Genomic DNA, 12,843 nt, shown 5'->3' with positions numbered 1-12,843 from the left:
AGTCAGACAGTTTCGACTTGCCCAAAATCTACCCATACCCCGAAGTCCTCGATTCTCCCCTTTGCATGGAGTCTCTCCCCATGGATGTGTCCCAGATTGTAGGAAAGGAAAGGGCACTTAGAATTCTGGTTTTCAATCTATGTTCCCATGGAATCCCAGGACTCTGGGAGATACCTCCACTTCAACTAGAACAAGTGTATTTTTTCTACTGAAAATATTGGGCTTCCACTTACGATATTTTTAGAAAGGTTCAACAGTTTAAAAATAAAGGTCAGATCTCCTTCTGCTTCTAAAAAGATGGAATAGATACACTTTCCCCTATTTTCCTGCCAAGTACAAATACATCCCTGTACAGTACATATGAGACCAGCATAAGTCTTTGAAATGTGGAGAGAAAGAAGAGTTGCTAGGGATCTCAGGACCCAAGGAACTGCACACTCACTGATATGTTCCTTGGATTTTTCTTGTGTTTCATACATCCGAGACTTGGAGCTAAAGAAGCCAACCACCCAGAAACTCCATCAGGACAGACATAAAGACCCCAACAAAGATTTTAAAAGCCTGCTCTCTCTAGCCCAAGGGCAAGTGAAGAAACAACCTAGCAAGACAGAAAACATTTAAATAAAACCACTCAACTCCAGCCACACACCATAGAAAAAAACTGTGCCAGATAAGGTCAAGTAGGGAGTCAAGACTTCCACCCTGCTTGGCCGTAAAAAGACACTACGGTGTGTTGTTAGAGGAGGCCTAGAAGAGAAGCAGGACTCTGCCATAGCTCAGTGGTAACAAGGTCCCCATACTTCAGTTTCAGTGGAGGCTGCGAGAACTCCCCACCCCACCCATTGGTAATGAGGAGCCCCTCTCACGTACCAACGAAGCCTAAGTGGAGAACCCAGATTTCTTCTACCTCCACTTTGCAGAAACAAGGGAGTGTCTGCCCACCTATTCCCAGCTGGAAGGGTATTAAAAAAAAGCCAACTAAACCAAAGGGGTTTAAAATAAGATCCAGAGTATTATAAGATAATATAAATGTATCCCGTATTCAATTTTAAAAAATCACTCATCATACCAAGAAGGAAGATCTCAAACTAAATTTTTAAAAACGGCAATAGAGGACAACATTAAGATGACAAAGATGGGAGAATTATCTGACAAAGATTTTAAAGCAACCATGATAAAATGTTTCAATAAGAAACTATAAACATGCTAGAAAAAAAGAAAAAAAACTCAGCAAAGAAATGGAAGATATAAAAAAGAAACAAGTGGAAATTTTAGAACTAAAAAATACAATAATCAAAAATTTAAAACTCAGTGAATGAGTGCAATAGCAGAATGGAAGGGACAGAGAGAAAAATTAGTGAACTGAAAGACAGAAAAATAGAATAATAGAAATTACCCAACCAGAAAATAAAGTAAAAAAATAAATGATTAAACACACTCTCAGAGATCTGTGGGAGTATAACAAAAGATATAACTTTATGTCACTGAAGTTCCAAAAAGAGGAGAACAATATGACAAGATTTTAAAAGTACTATAATAAATAATGGCTAAAAATTTCCCAAATCTTAGTGAATCCCAAACAGGATGAAGCCAAAGAAATCTATGCCAAGACTTCTAGAAACTAAAGACAAAGGAAAAATCTTGAAAGCACCCAGAGAAAAATGACACCTTATCTATATAAGAAAAACAGTTTAAATAACAACAAACTTTTTTGTCAGAAACCATGGAGGCCAGAAGTGGCCCAATAGTTTTCAAGTCCTGAAGGAAAAGAAGTGTCAAGCCAGAACTCAGCAGAAATATCCTCCAGAAATGAAAGGAAAATGATGATATTCACAGATTCAGGAAAAATTAGAGAATTTGTTTACAACACAAAATGAAGGAACTTTGGAACATCAGGAAGGAATAAAGAGCTGGTAAGCATAAAGTAAACATGAGTAAAAAAAAGGATTTTCCTTCCATTATTGAATTCTCTAAATTATGTTTTATGGTTAAAGAAACGATTACAACACTTTCTGATGTGGTTTTAAATGTCTGTAGGGGAAACAGTTAAGAGAATTTAAAATGGGGGAGAGTAAAGAGACATAAAGGGAGGTAAATTTCCTGTACTTTACTTGGAATAGTAAAATGATGCTACCAGTAGTTTGTGATAAGTTATGTACATATAGTGTAATACCTAGAATAGCCACTAAAATGTTGTGCAGACATGTGAAGAGATATTCTCAAAACTAGACACATTAAAATAGAATTATAAAAGTGTTCAAGTAACCCACAGAAAGGCAGGAAAAAGAAAGCAGAGAACAGTCCTTGGAGAACCTCAGGGGAGTTCCCATGAGACTGTCACCTGATTTCTCAAAAGAAACTTTGCAGGCTAGAAGGGATTGGCAAGACATATGAAAAGTAGAAACCTACAGCCAAGATTGCTCTATCCAGCAAAGCTAACACTTAGAATCGAAGGGCAGATAAAGAGCTTCCCAGACAAGGAAAAATTAAAGGAGTTTATCATCACCAAACTGTTATTATGTGAAATGTTAAAGGGACTCATTTAAAAAAAAGAAGATCAAAACTATGAACAATAAAATGTCAAAAAGTATATATCAACAATTGAATCTAAAAAACAAACTAAGCAAACAAGAAGAACAGAGACAGAATCATGGATACAGAGATCATTTGCTGGTTGCCAGATGGGGAGGAGTGTGGTGGAATGGGTGAAGAGGTGAGGGGATTAAGAAGTACAAATAGGTAGTCACAGAATAGCTATGGGGATGTACAGTGCAGTATAGGAAATGGAGTGCCCAAAGAACTTATATGCATGACCCATGGACATGAACAATGGTGGGGGGATTGCCTGAGGGAGTAGGTAGTGCTGGGTGGAGAGGGGCAAAGAGGTAAAAATCAGGACAACCTAATAGCATCATCAGTGAAATATAATTTAAAATAATTTTAAAAGATACATTTAGCTAACATTATACTTAATGATTAAAGGCCAGATTTCTTCCTCTAAGACTGGGAACAGACAAGAAGGTTATCTGTACTCACCAAACTTATTCAACATAGTTGTGGAAGTTCTAACTAATGCAATAAGATAAGAAAAAGGAAATAAAAAGACCAATTTTTAAAAATCCCCTCTGTGCAGATAACATGATTCTCTACATAGAAAATCACAAGAAGTCTACAAAACCAACAAACAATAGAACTAGAACTAATTGGTGACTTTGTTTCACAGGATACGAGATAAACATACAAAAATCTATATCCTGGCAATGAACACATGCACAACAAAATACAAACTACAATTGCTCAAAAAAAAAAGGATACTTAGGGTATAAATCTAATAAAACCTAAACAGTGGTTCTAAGATTAAAGCTATACAATGCTGATGAAAGTAACCAAATACCCAAATAAATGGCAAAACATAACTGTATTTGTGAACAGCAAGACAACATAGTAAAAGTGTCAATTCTTCCAAGCTGATACATAGTTTTAACACAATTTCTGTCAAAATCCCAGAAAGATATTTTGTAGACAAGATTATTCTAAAATTTGTAAGAAAAGACACAGAACTAAAATAGCTAAAACAATTTTTAAAAAGGAGAAGAAAGTGGGAAGAACAAGTCTACCAGATTTCAGACTTATATAGCCACTGTAATCAAGGTCATGTCATGGCAGAGGGATAAACGCGTAGATCAATAGAACAGAACAGAGAATCCAGAAAACAGATACAGAAATAGAAACCCATAAAAGTTTGCCCAACTGATTTTGACAAAGGTGTAAAAGCAATTCAATGCAATAACGATGTCCTTTTCAACAAATGGTGCTGAAGCAACTGGACATCCATAGACATGCTGAGCCAGCTTCCAGACTTTCCTGTGTTTTTAGAGAATCTAGATAATATGTGAAGCAAACAGAGCATGAAGAGAAGCCCAAATATATAAATTGCTCTACAAAATTAAAGGGACTGGAAAGAGAGATGCAGAAAAACCTAGTGTTGGAAAGAGTGTTGGTGGGACACTGAGAATCATGCTTTTAGATGGGGAGAGGCTATGGGATTTTTAAGAAGGGTAATAAAGTAGATCTCCTTTAATGCCTTGTAACAGATGCAATATAAATTGGAATTACTTTTATTTTTGTTTTCTGGACTACTTGCATGTAATGTCATGGTGACACCGGGCAATGTGGGGTCCCCCTTATATTAGAATTTCACTATTCATGCTTCCTGTTCCCTACAGCTCTGCACTACAGCTAAGCCAAGGAGCTCTGGACAACCTGGACCACATGCCCCCAGGCTGGACTTAGATCATGCTCCCATTCAGCTCTTTACAGTTCCTAAGGGTGGCACACAGACATCCAATGAGCAGTGAGGAGTCTGTCCTTGAAATTTGGGGTATTGAAAAGTAGCATGACAAAAATGTACTGTAGGAAGGTCATTTGGATAGCTGTGTTCAGACTAGGTTGGTGAGGGGAGAGACCCGGCACCTGGTAGAAGTTGTCACCCTAGCACAGTGTCTGGCACAAAGTGTATTCTCAGGAACTATTTGACTGATGTCTGTCGCAAGAGTCCACACATATGGGCTAGAATCAAGGCAACAGAAAGAAGAGGAAAACTGACAGAACTGCATGTGGGGTCCTTGGAGGCAATGATAATATAAGATGACCATGAAATGTGAGGCACTAGAGACTAGCGAGACCTTCGTTGCAACAAGAAAACCAGAAGAAAAACCAGGGGTACACAGATGACCACAGTTTGGGGTTCTCGGAGCTTGTGGTGCTGTTGGACTATGTGAGTAAAGCTGTCCAGGAAGTAGGTGGACATGGGGTGCTGGGGGCCAAGAGGTAGCTTTGGGGATCCTTCCCACCAAGGTGACTTCTGGAGCAATGGGCAGAATAAGAAAGGTCCTGGCAGACCTGGAAGCCACCTTGCTGCCTGTGGAGGAAGAAAGGGCAGTTTCCATCTCTGGAACCTAGGTTCTTCTAGCAAATACACCTCCTCCCACAACCTCTCCAGCTTCCAGTCGAACAAGATCCTCACTGAAGGCAAATAAAAAGGTTCCTCACACATCCGTGCCCAGCTCCAAAGCTGATATGCCTACATTGCTTCCTGACTCGCTCCTGCTTCTCTGTGCCTTTCTACCCCTACCTCAGCCACTACCCTGCCTATTTCTTTCCACCTCTCCTGAACGCTCTCCTCTGTTCTACCCTCTCCTCTCTACTGCCTTTATCTTCTCCCCTTATCCTCATTTCTTTTCCCTCTTATCTCATTATTTCCTTTCCTCTCTCTCTCTTCCCATCTCTTTCATTTCCCTTTTGTCCCTCTTCCTGCTTCTCTTTTTCTCACCCTCTCTCCATTTCTCTGTCTCTCTGTTCCTCTGTTATGCTCTCTCTCCCTATGCTCACACAAACTCACAGCACATATGAATTTATAAGAGACTGAAAACTCAGGGAGACTCATTGGAAAGGCTCTAACCAACTGGCATCAGTGGGCCTCCTTGGCCACCTTCGGGGGTGATCTATTACAGAAATACATTAAGGGGCCGTCCTACTGACAGCAAGCTAAGGTACTATGTCAAGGTACCAGCCCTGGGAAGATGAATGTCCCATAGATCAGGACGCCATCATTCTGATTACACTCCAGCAACGCATGTCAGAGTGCCATAAGACATGATGGACAGAGGAGATCCATCACCAGCTGATGGCCCATTCCCAGCACAAAACTCATATCTAGGAGATGATTTAGGGCCAGAGCCGGGACCCCTCCCAAGATGCACACACAGCAAATGTGGCCTCTTTCCTTGCTATTGAAAAAGGAGAAGTTTAGGGAAGAAACACTTGTAGAGGATAGCTTCAAGGTCAAGGGCTTGGAAGTCACACACATGTGGGCTCAAATCCTGATTCTTCCACTTAAAAGCTATTTGACCTTGAGACAAATTTTTCTCGCCTTGAGAAAAATGTGTCTCGTGTGTAAGGTGGGAATAATACTGCTAGCCTCCCAGGATTAAAGTGAGGCTCAAATAATATATGCAGGTGAACAGTGCCAGGCTCCAGGTCCTAAGACCAAAATCCAACCTGTTCAGTGTGCACACAGCAGGAGCTGCAAGCTCCAGCCTGCACCGGGCTCTCAGCAGAGATCCAGGAGGCTACAGCCTCCTGTACCACCTTTACTTTCACCTCTCACCTTCCTTCCCTGATGGCTCCAAGGCCCATGGGGATGGTCCTGAAGACACTCATCTAAGTCAGCCTCCAACCTGTCTTTTGGTATTCCCATCAATCCATCTCCCTGCCCATTCTTTATTCCATCAATAGGTGTTGAGTACCTAGCAGGTGCCAGACCCTGTTCTAGGCACTGAGGACATAGAAGTGAATGAAACAGATAAAAAACCCTGCCATCATATGCCAACATAATTATTGAGTCTTTTGATCACTCAGTCCATCTGTCTATAGCCAATAGCCCTGCCCGAGGTCCCTGTGAGCCAAAGTCTGACCCAGATGGACCGTGAGATGACTGAACTGTAAGATTCAAAGAGAGTCTCATCATGACAGCTCTCAAAGGCACCACAGCTTATCCTACGTTATCTCAAGAGGCTGAAGTTCAGGGGTGGATGGTGACTTGTCTAAGGTCCTGCAGGAGCATGAGGTTGAGTCACAGCTGAAAATAAATAGTCTGCCTTTAGATCTTAATGAGCAACAGTCCAATTCCTCCTATGACAGTTAAAGGAGCCACTTGTTTCCTGACCTTGGAAAACCCAGCCTCCTGGGAGAGAGAAAGTACAGATGGATTAAACATGACAACTTACATCATGTTCACATAGGATATCTCATTCATCCTCACACAGCCCCAAGAGTCAAGCATTATGATCCCCTTTTACAGGTGGGAGGACAGAGGGCATGAAGTTAAGTAACAGACTATGTTAATTCTGCCTCTCCATAGTATCTACTGAAGAGTAGATAATTGAGATTCGTTACACACACACACACACAGGGCTTTGATTATTTTGTAATGTTTAACATTTCATTATAAGCATATTCTCATGTTACTATTCTTTGATGTATGCTTTTTAAAATGTATTCTCCAATACATTCTATAAATATACTCTTTTTAATCAATCCTTTGTTATTTCATATTTCAATTATTTTCAATATTTAGGTCTGATAAATACTGTTGAGATGGACATTCTGTTCCTAGAACTTTTGAGTCAAAAAATACTAAAAATTGAAATTCTTCTAGACATATTGTGCCAATACATGTCCCAATGTCATCCTATGGTCACTAACGTGAATTTCATCAGCAGCAGCAGCATCATCATCATCGTCGTCATTATTGACCTTAACAATCAAACAGGTAAAAGTGGGCTCTTGTTCTATTTTGCATTACTTTGGCTAACAGTAAAATTAAACATTTTTGTCATATGTTAGTCATTTGTATGTCTTGTTTTGTGAATGTTCTTTGCCAATTTTTCTACTGTGATGTTAGGGTTTTTTTAGACTTTTTAAAATATATAATGTAGCTTTTATTAAGTAGAGGAAAGGAAATTCAGCTGCATGATACAAAGGATCCAGTCTGAGCAGATTCCACAAGATTCCTTCCCTTCTCTGTGATCTATCAAGGCAAACTCGAGGGATCTCCCTGAACCATGGGACATGCAGACAGTGACTGCTTCAAGGAGCTGTTTTTCATATGGAGCATGTGACAATCCCTCATCAGCCCTAGGAGGCAAGGGCAAGGGACACGACTGTCTCACAGAACTGCTCCCCAAGTGAGCTTGCAGTGACTTTTCAGAAGTCTCTTATGACACTATTTTAAAAGATCTGAGCAGAAAGCAGGGCAAAAAGACATGTCAGCAGTGCTGTGTGGCAAATGGAATGTCCCTGTTTGTGCAATCACAGTAGGTCACCCAAGTCTAATTAGGCATTGTATGAAAATGATGACACACTAACCCCATGGCCTGCCCAGTTAATATGGATAAACTTTCTTGGTTTGGCTAAGAGTTCATAGGTGTGAGCCCCAAAGTAATCTCGCTGAGCCTGGTTGGCTGGCAGCATGTTGTGTCTGTAACCATCATGGAAGGAAAGAGCAGTGAAGCAGGGCATGGGGATGCCCACCTTGACCCCCATGCTGACTGCCCACTGCCAGGAGTCCTGGCAGTCTTTGACAGCTGACTTAAAAAAGTCATCTAGCTCTAGGTTCTGAAGTTCTGGGTTTCCATGAAGTGCATTTTTTATCTTTCCTAGGAATACACTTCTGATGATGCAGCCCCACCCTTTCACATCAAGGCAATGCCACCATAGTGGCAGGCCCAGCCAAATTCAGTGGCTGTCTGCATGAGGAGCATAAAGCCTTGAGCATAAGAGATGATCTTGGATGCATAGAGGTCTTTTCGAATGTCCTCCAGGAATGATTTCTTTTTGCCTTTAAACTGGATCTTTTGAGTCCCCTTCAGCTTTTCGTTGGCTTAAACCCTCTCGTCCTTCAGACATGACAAGCATTGGACAAAGACTGCTCCTCCAATGAGGGTGACAGGCATGTGGTACTTCAGGGCTGAGATGGCAGTCCACTTCCCTGTGCCCTTCTGCCCCATGCTGTCCCTGATCTTTGGTAGCAAAGGAGTGCCATCGCTGTCTTGGAACTTGGGGATATTGTTTGTGATTGCAAACAGGAATGAGTCTGGCTCTGTCTTATTCCAGTTGTCCAATGCCTGTACCATCTTGTGCTCCATGCCCAGGAGGACACCCTTAATCAGGTGGTAAGCCTCACAGATCAGCTGCATGTCCCCATACTCAATCCCACTGTGCACCATCCTCACAAAATGCCCTGCTCTCCCCGTCCCGCCCAGGCACAGCAGGGCTCTCTGGTTTCTACTTTTGCAGTGATGCCGTGTAAGATTGTCTTGATGTGGGGCCAGGCTTCTTTGTTCCCTCTGGGCAGAAGTGAAGGCTGTACCAGGCCCCTTCCTGTCCACCAACAATGGCACTCCCCACAAACAAGATTCCCTTGGCTTTGAGATCTTGACATCGTGTCCCTGTATTCAGAATTTCCTCCATCAATGAGGGCATCACCAGTGTCCAACTATGGTACCAATTTTTCAATGAAATTATCAATAGCTGGACCAGCCTTCACAAGCATTAATATCCGCTGAGGTTTCTTCAGCTTGGAGACCATATCCTCCAAGGAGTGAGCACCAGCCACTTTGGTTCCCTTTGCCTCACTGGCCAAGAAATAATCAGATTTGGAAACTGTCCTTTTCAAAGCACAGACCCCAGAGCCATGGTCATTCATGTTCAAAATTAAGTTCTGGCCCGTGACAGCCAGCCCGATCAGTGCAGTATCAGGCCGGGGCATGATGGCAGTGGCAGCAGCGGTGGTGGTGTACCCGGTGGGAGTGAAGAGAGGCGGAAGTTATTAACCTTTTGCCATATCTATCGGAAATGTTTTTCCGTTTGTCATTTGCTGTTTGATTTTTGTAGTTCTTCTTAAACATACATTTGGAACTTTGATATAAACAATTTCCTTCAGGATTTCTTCAGTTGCTTTACAGCTTAAATAGGTGTTACCCACTCTAATGTAACTTAAATGTTCACTTATGTTTTCTTATATTGCTATGAGGTTTCTTATATTTAATGCTATGATTTCTATGAAATTTACTTAAGAAAAATGCAAAAACCTAAAATGATTCTCCCAAGTAGTCAATTTTTTCAACATCAATTGTTAATCCAACTCATTTTCGAGTGATTTTCACTGCTTTTTTTTATCACCTTTGCTCTTTCCCTACAGTGAGGTCGGTTCCACCATGAACAGCTATGTACTATTTTTACTGGTGGGTTTTTGAGCCAGTACTATGCTGACCAGCCACTGTAGCTTTAAAAGACATTTTAATACAATTAAAACAAATCATATCTTCTTGTTTTTTCACATATTTCTTAGCTATTATTAGCTTGTTATTTTTTCAGTTTCATTTTAGAATTGTCTTGTCAAGCTACTGAAAGTTTCCATTGAGATTTTGATTATATTTTTGCTTGCTCTACAAATTAATTGAGGGAAAACTAATGTTTTTTCATTGTTCCTTTTCACCAAGAACACATTCTATTTCTCCACTTATTCAAATCTTCCCTCACAGAGAACTAATAAAGTTTTGTGGCTTTCTTCATGAAAGTCCCACACAATTCTCACTGAGAATCATTCAGAGGTAGATCATGACCTTTTTTGCTTTTATCTTCAAACTGGGTATTTGGGTATAAAAGATTTCGATTGATTTTTGTATACTTATCTGTGTGTCAGGGATGAGCATATACTCACTAATGATGTCCTCAGTTATTCACAAGAAAATAATCGAGCACAAAGGAAGGGCTATGCTCCAGGCTTCAAGGGACCAATAGAAGGTACAAGGATGCCTGGTCTTCCAGCCGTCCTCAAGTGTCTGACACAGGCAGTGGGATCCACAGGTGAAGGACAGAGTGTAGGGGAAGAGGGTATGGTGGTGGTGAAAGAACCATCTGAATGAAGTTGTGCCTGCTACCATGAGTGTGCAGCCTTGGGGAAAGGAAAGAATGTCTACAGAGAATTTCTGGACAACTTTCATGTGTAAAGCTTCTGCGTATGGTAATCCCTCTTAAGAATGCCTACAGTACAAATCCACATGATTCTTCAAGGTTTCTAGAGTCAAAGTCAGGTTTCCTTTCCATATAACTCTGTGCTGAGACTGAGCCTCATGGGACTCTGAGATTATTGGGGCAACCATCCCTTTCAGCCACTATAGCAAGCTCTATTATAAATTCTAAGAGTTTCTCCATTGATTACATGACAAAAATCAATAATAATTTTTCTCTTATTTTCAGTAGTTAAGCTGCTTTTCCCCTCTAGTTTATGAAATTTTCCTTGGCTAGAAGTTCCAGGAAAATGTTTTAAAGGGTATTGTTGATAGAGGATATCTTTGTCTTACTTCTATTTTACGACAGGTTTTCATTACCAGGTTAGGGAAATATCTTCTATCCCTAGTTTTTTGAGTTCTGTGTGTGTGCTGGGTATTTTTCCCTCAAGAATGGTATCTTCATGGTCATTTCAGTGGGAAGGTGAAAGGGGCTTACCTGTGACAACTGCTGCAGTCACCAGCTAGGACTCTGCCTGTTGCAGACTGAGCACAGGAGTGGTTGGACTCACGTGGAGACCATGCTCATGGCCACGCAGTGGACTGGGGGCCAAAGGAAGGAGAAAGGAAGGAGAGGACCCCCGGCCGCGGCTCCTTTGTTTCTCTGCAGAAGCAGAAACAGCCATCTGGAAAGGCAGTTAGTCCTTCCACAGCATTTCTGTTCTGAGGAATCCAGATAGTTATCCCAAGTATTTTTGGCAAGAAATCACCAAAGCTCTAGGGAAGAATAAGCAGGTGTCATTGGCTTTTTCATTCTCCTTATTCCTCTGCTTCCTCTCCTTTTCTTATCCTTTTTTCCCTCCTCTGTCTTCCTGGTCCTCCCCCTCCCTCACCTTTGTTTGTTCCCCTATCCCCGCCCCCACCCTTCCTCTCATGCTCTCCCTCTTCCAGGCTCCTTTTAACTTCACTGCTTCTCTACCCAGTTTCTTGTCTTCTTTCTTTTTCAACTTATCTTCCTTCAACATTCTCTCCTCTTTCCTCCCTGATCCTTACTCTCCCATTTCTCTATCCCTTTCTCTTTTTCTACTCACATTAATGCTCGTTTACGCGTGATCTCTCTCTCTCCCCCTCTCTCAAAAAAACAATTAAAAGGACAGAGAGAAAAAATTATTTGATAATGTTTAGATTGCCCAAAGCTGAAAGAGGCAAAGGCCATTTTATACCCACACAAAAAAGAGCCCACATTTCTCATCAAAGCTGAAGGGAAAATTGCTAAGAGTTGCTGCCCCTCACACTTCAGGTTTACCAGACACAAAGCCAGACAGTCAAGGGCAGAAGGACCGGAGGCAGGCTCTGACAGTCTTCTGCACAGGAACCTCTCCCTCCACACCCTTCCCAGCCTCTCCCTCATGCCCTGCCCAAGTCCTTGCCTCTCCCCCTCTCCCCCATACCCTCCCTGCCCCTCCACCCACATAACCTGACTACCTTTTCAGATCCCCATGTACATGCAAAAGCCTTCACTTGTCCTTCTCCTCCCATCCTTGGCCTATGTTCTCATCTTTACCTTCACAAATACCCCCCAACCACCCAAGCTGAGTCCAAACCCCACTGCTTTCAAGAAGACTTCCTTGACCACCCAGTTATCAGAAAGTTCCTATCTCTAAACTATAAAAACAGAATTTCAGCGCTATAGGAAACTCACCTAGCTCTGCATCTACCCAACCAGAACTTTCTTGTGACTTCAGGAAGGTCTTACATAAGCAAGTAATATCTGTTAATGCTTAGTGGTAAAAACAAATAAAAATATATCCTCTGTGATTGGGAAATCATGTATTACACCCTTTCCCATCATTTCTCAGTTAAAGTATAAGCTTCTCAAAGTTAAGAATCACAACTGAGCATTTTTTTATTCCCTAAAGTGGCCAACATCAGCTGAACACATAGTAAACACTCAACAAGGACGTGAATGAATAAATAAATGAATGAATGATGGTTAAATGAATGGGGCGAGCAACTGAATAAGTGGGACAAGTGTGTAAACAAAGAATGACTCAGAGACTGAAGAATAAATGAATGGTGGTAGTAACAAATCATTAAGCTGTTGTTTTAATAACTCAGGCTGGGTAAGAAGTGCCAAGGAAATGTCTTTAGTAATGAGTCCTTTTATAATGATGGAGAAATCAGAAGCAAGGCTGAGGACAGCCTGAGGTTCGGAGGTTTGAAGTGAATAGCAAAAACACTGGATTTAGAACCCTAACACCTGAGCTAG

The 12,843-nt window shown here is 41.4% G+C and overlaps 1 pseudogene; it reads right to left on the bottom strand.

The window, feature by feature from the left end:
• Positions 1 to 7,896: 7,896 nt before the first annotated feature.
• LOC123825292 lies at positions 7,897 to 9,331 on the bottom strand (annotated as a pseudogene).
• Between the last annotated feature and the right edge of the window lie 3,512 nt (positions 9,332 to 12,843).

The sequence above is a fragment of the Phyllostomus hastatus genome, unplaced genomic scaffold (assembly GCF_019186645.2).
Source record: "Phyllostomus hastatus isolate PE091 unplaced genomic scaffold, TTU_PhHast_1.1 phas_contig_62, whole genome shotgun sequence".
In the NCBI taxonomy this organism is placed as follows: Eukaryota; Metazoa; Chordata; class Mammalia; order Chiroptera; family Phyllostomidae; genus Phyllostomus; species Phyllostomus hastatus.
Note: the sequence above shows the minus strand (reverse complement) of the source record. Positions and strands in the feature narration are given on the sequence as shown.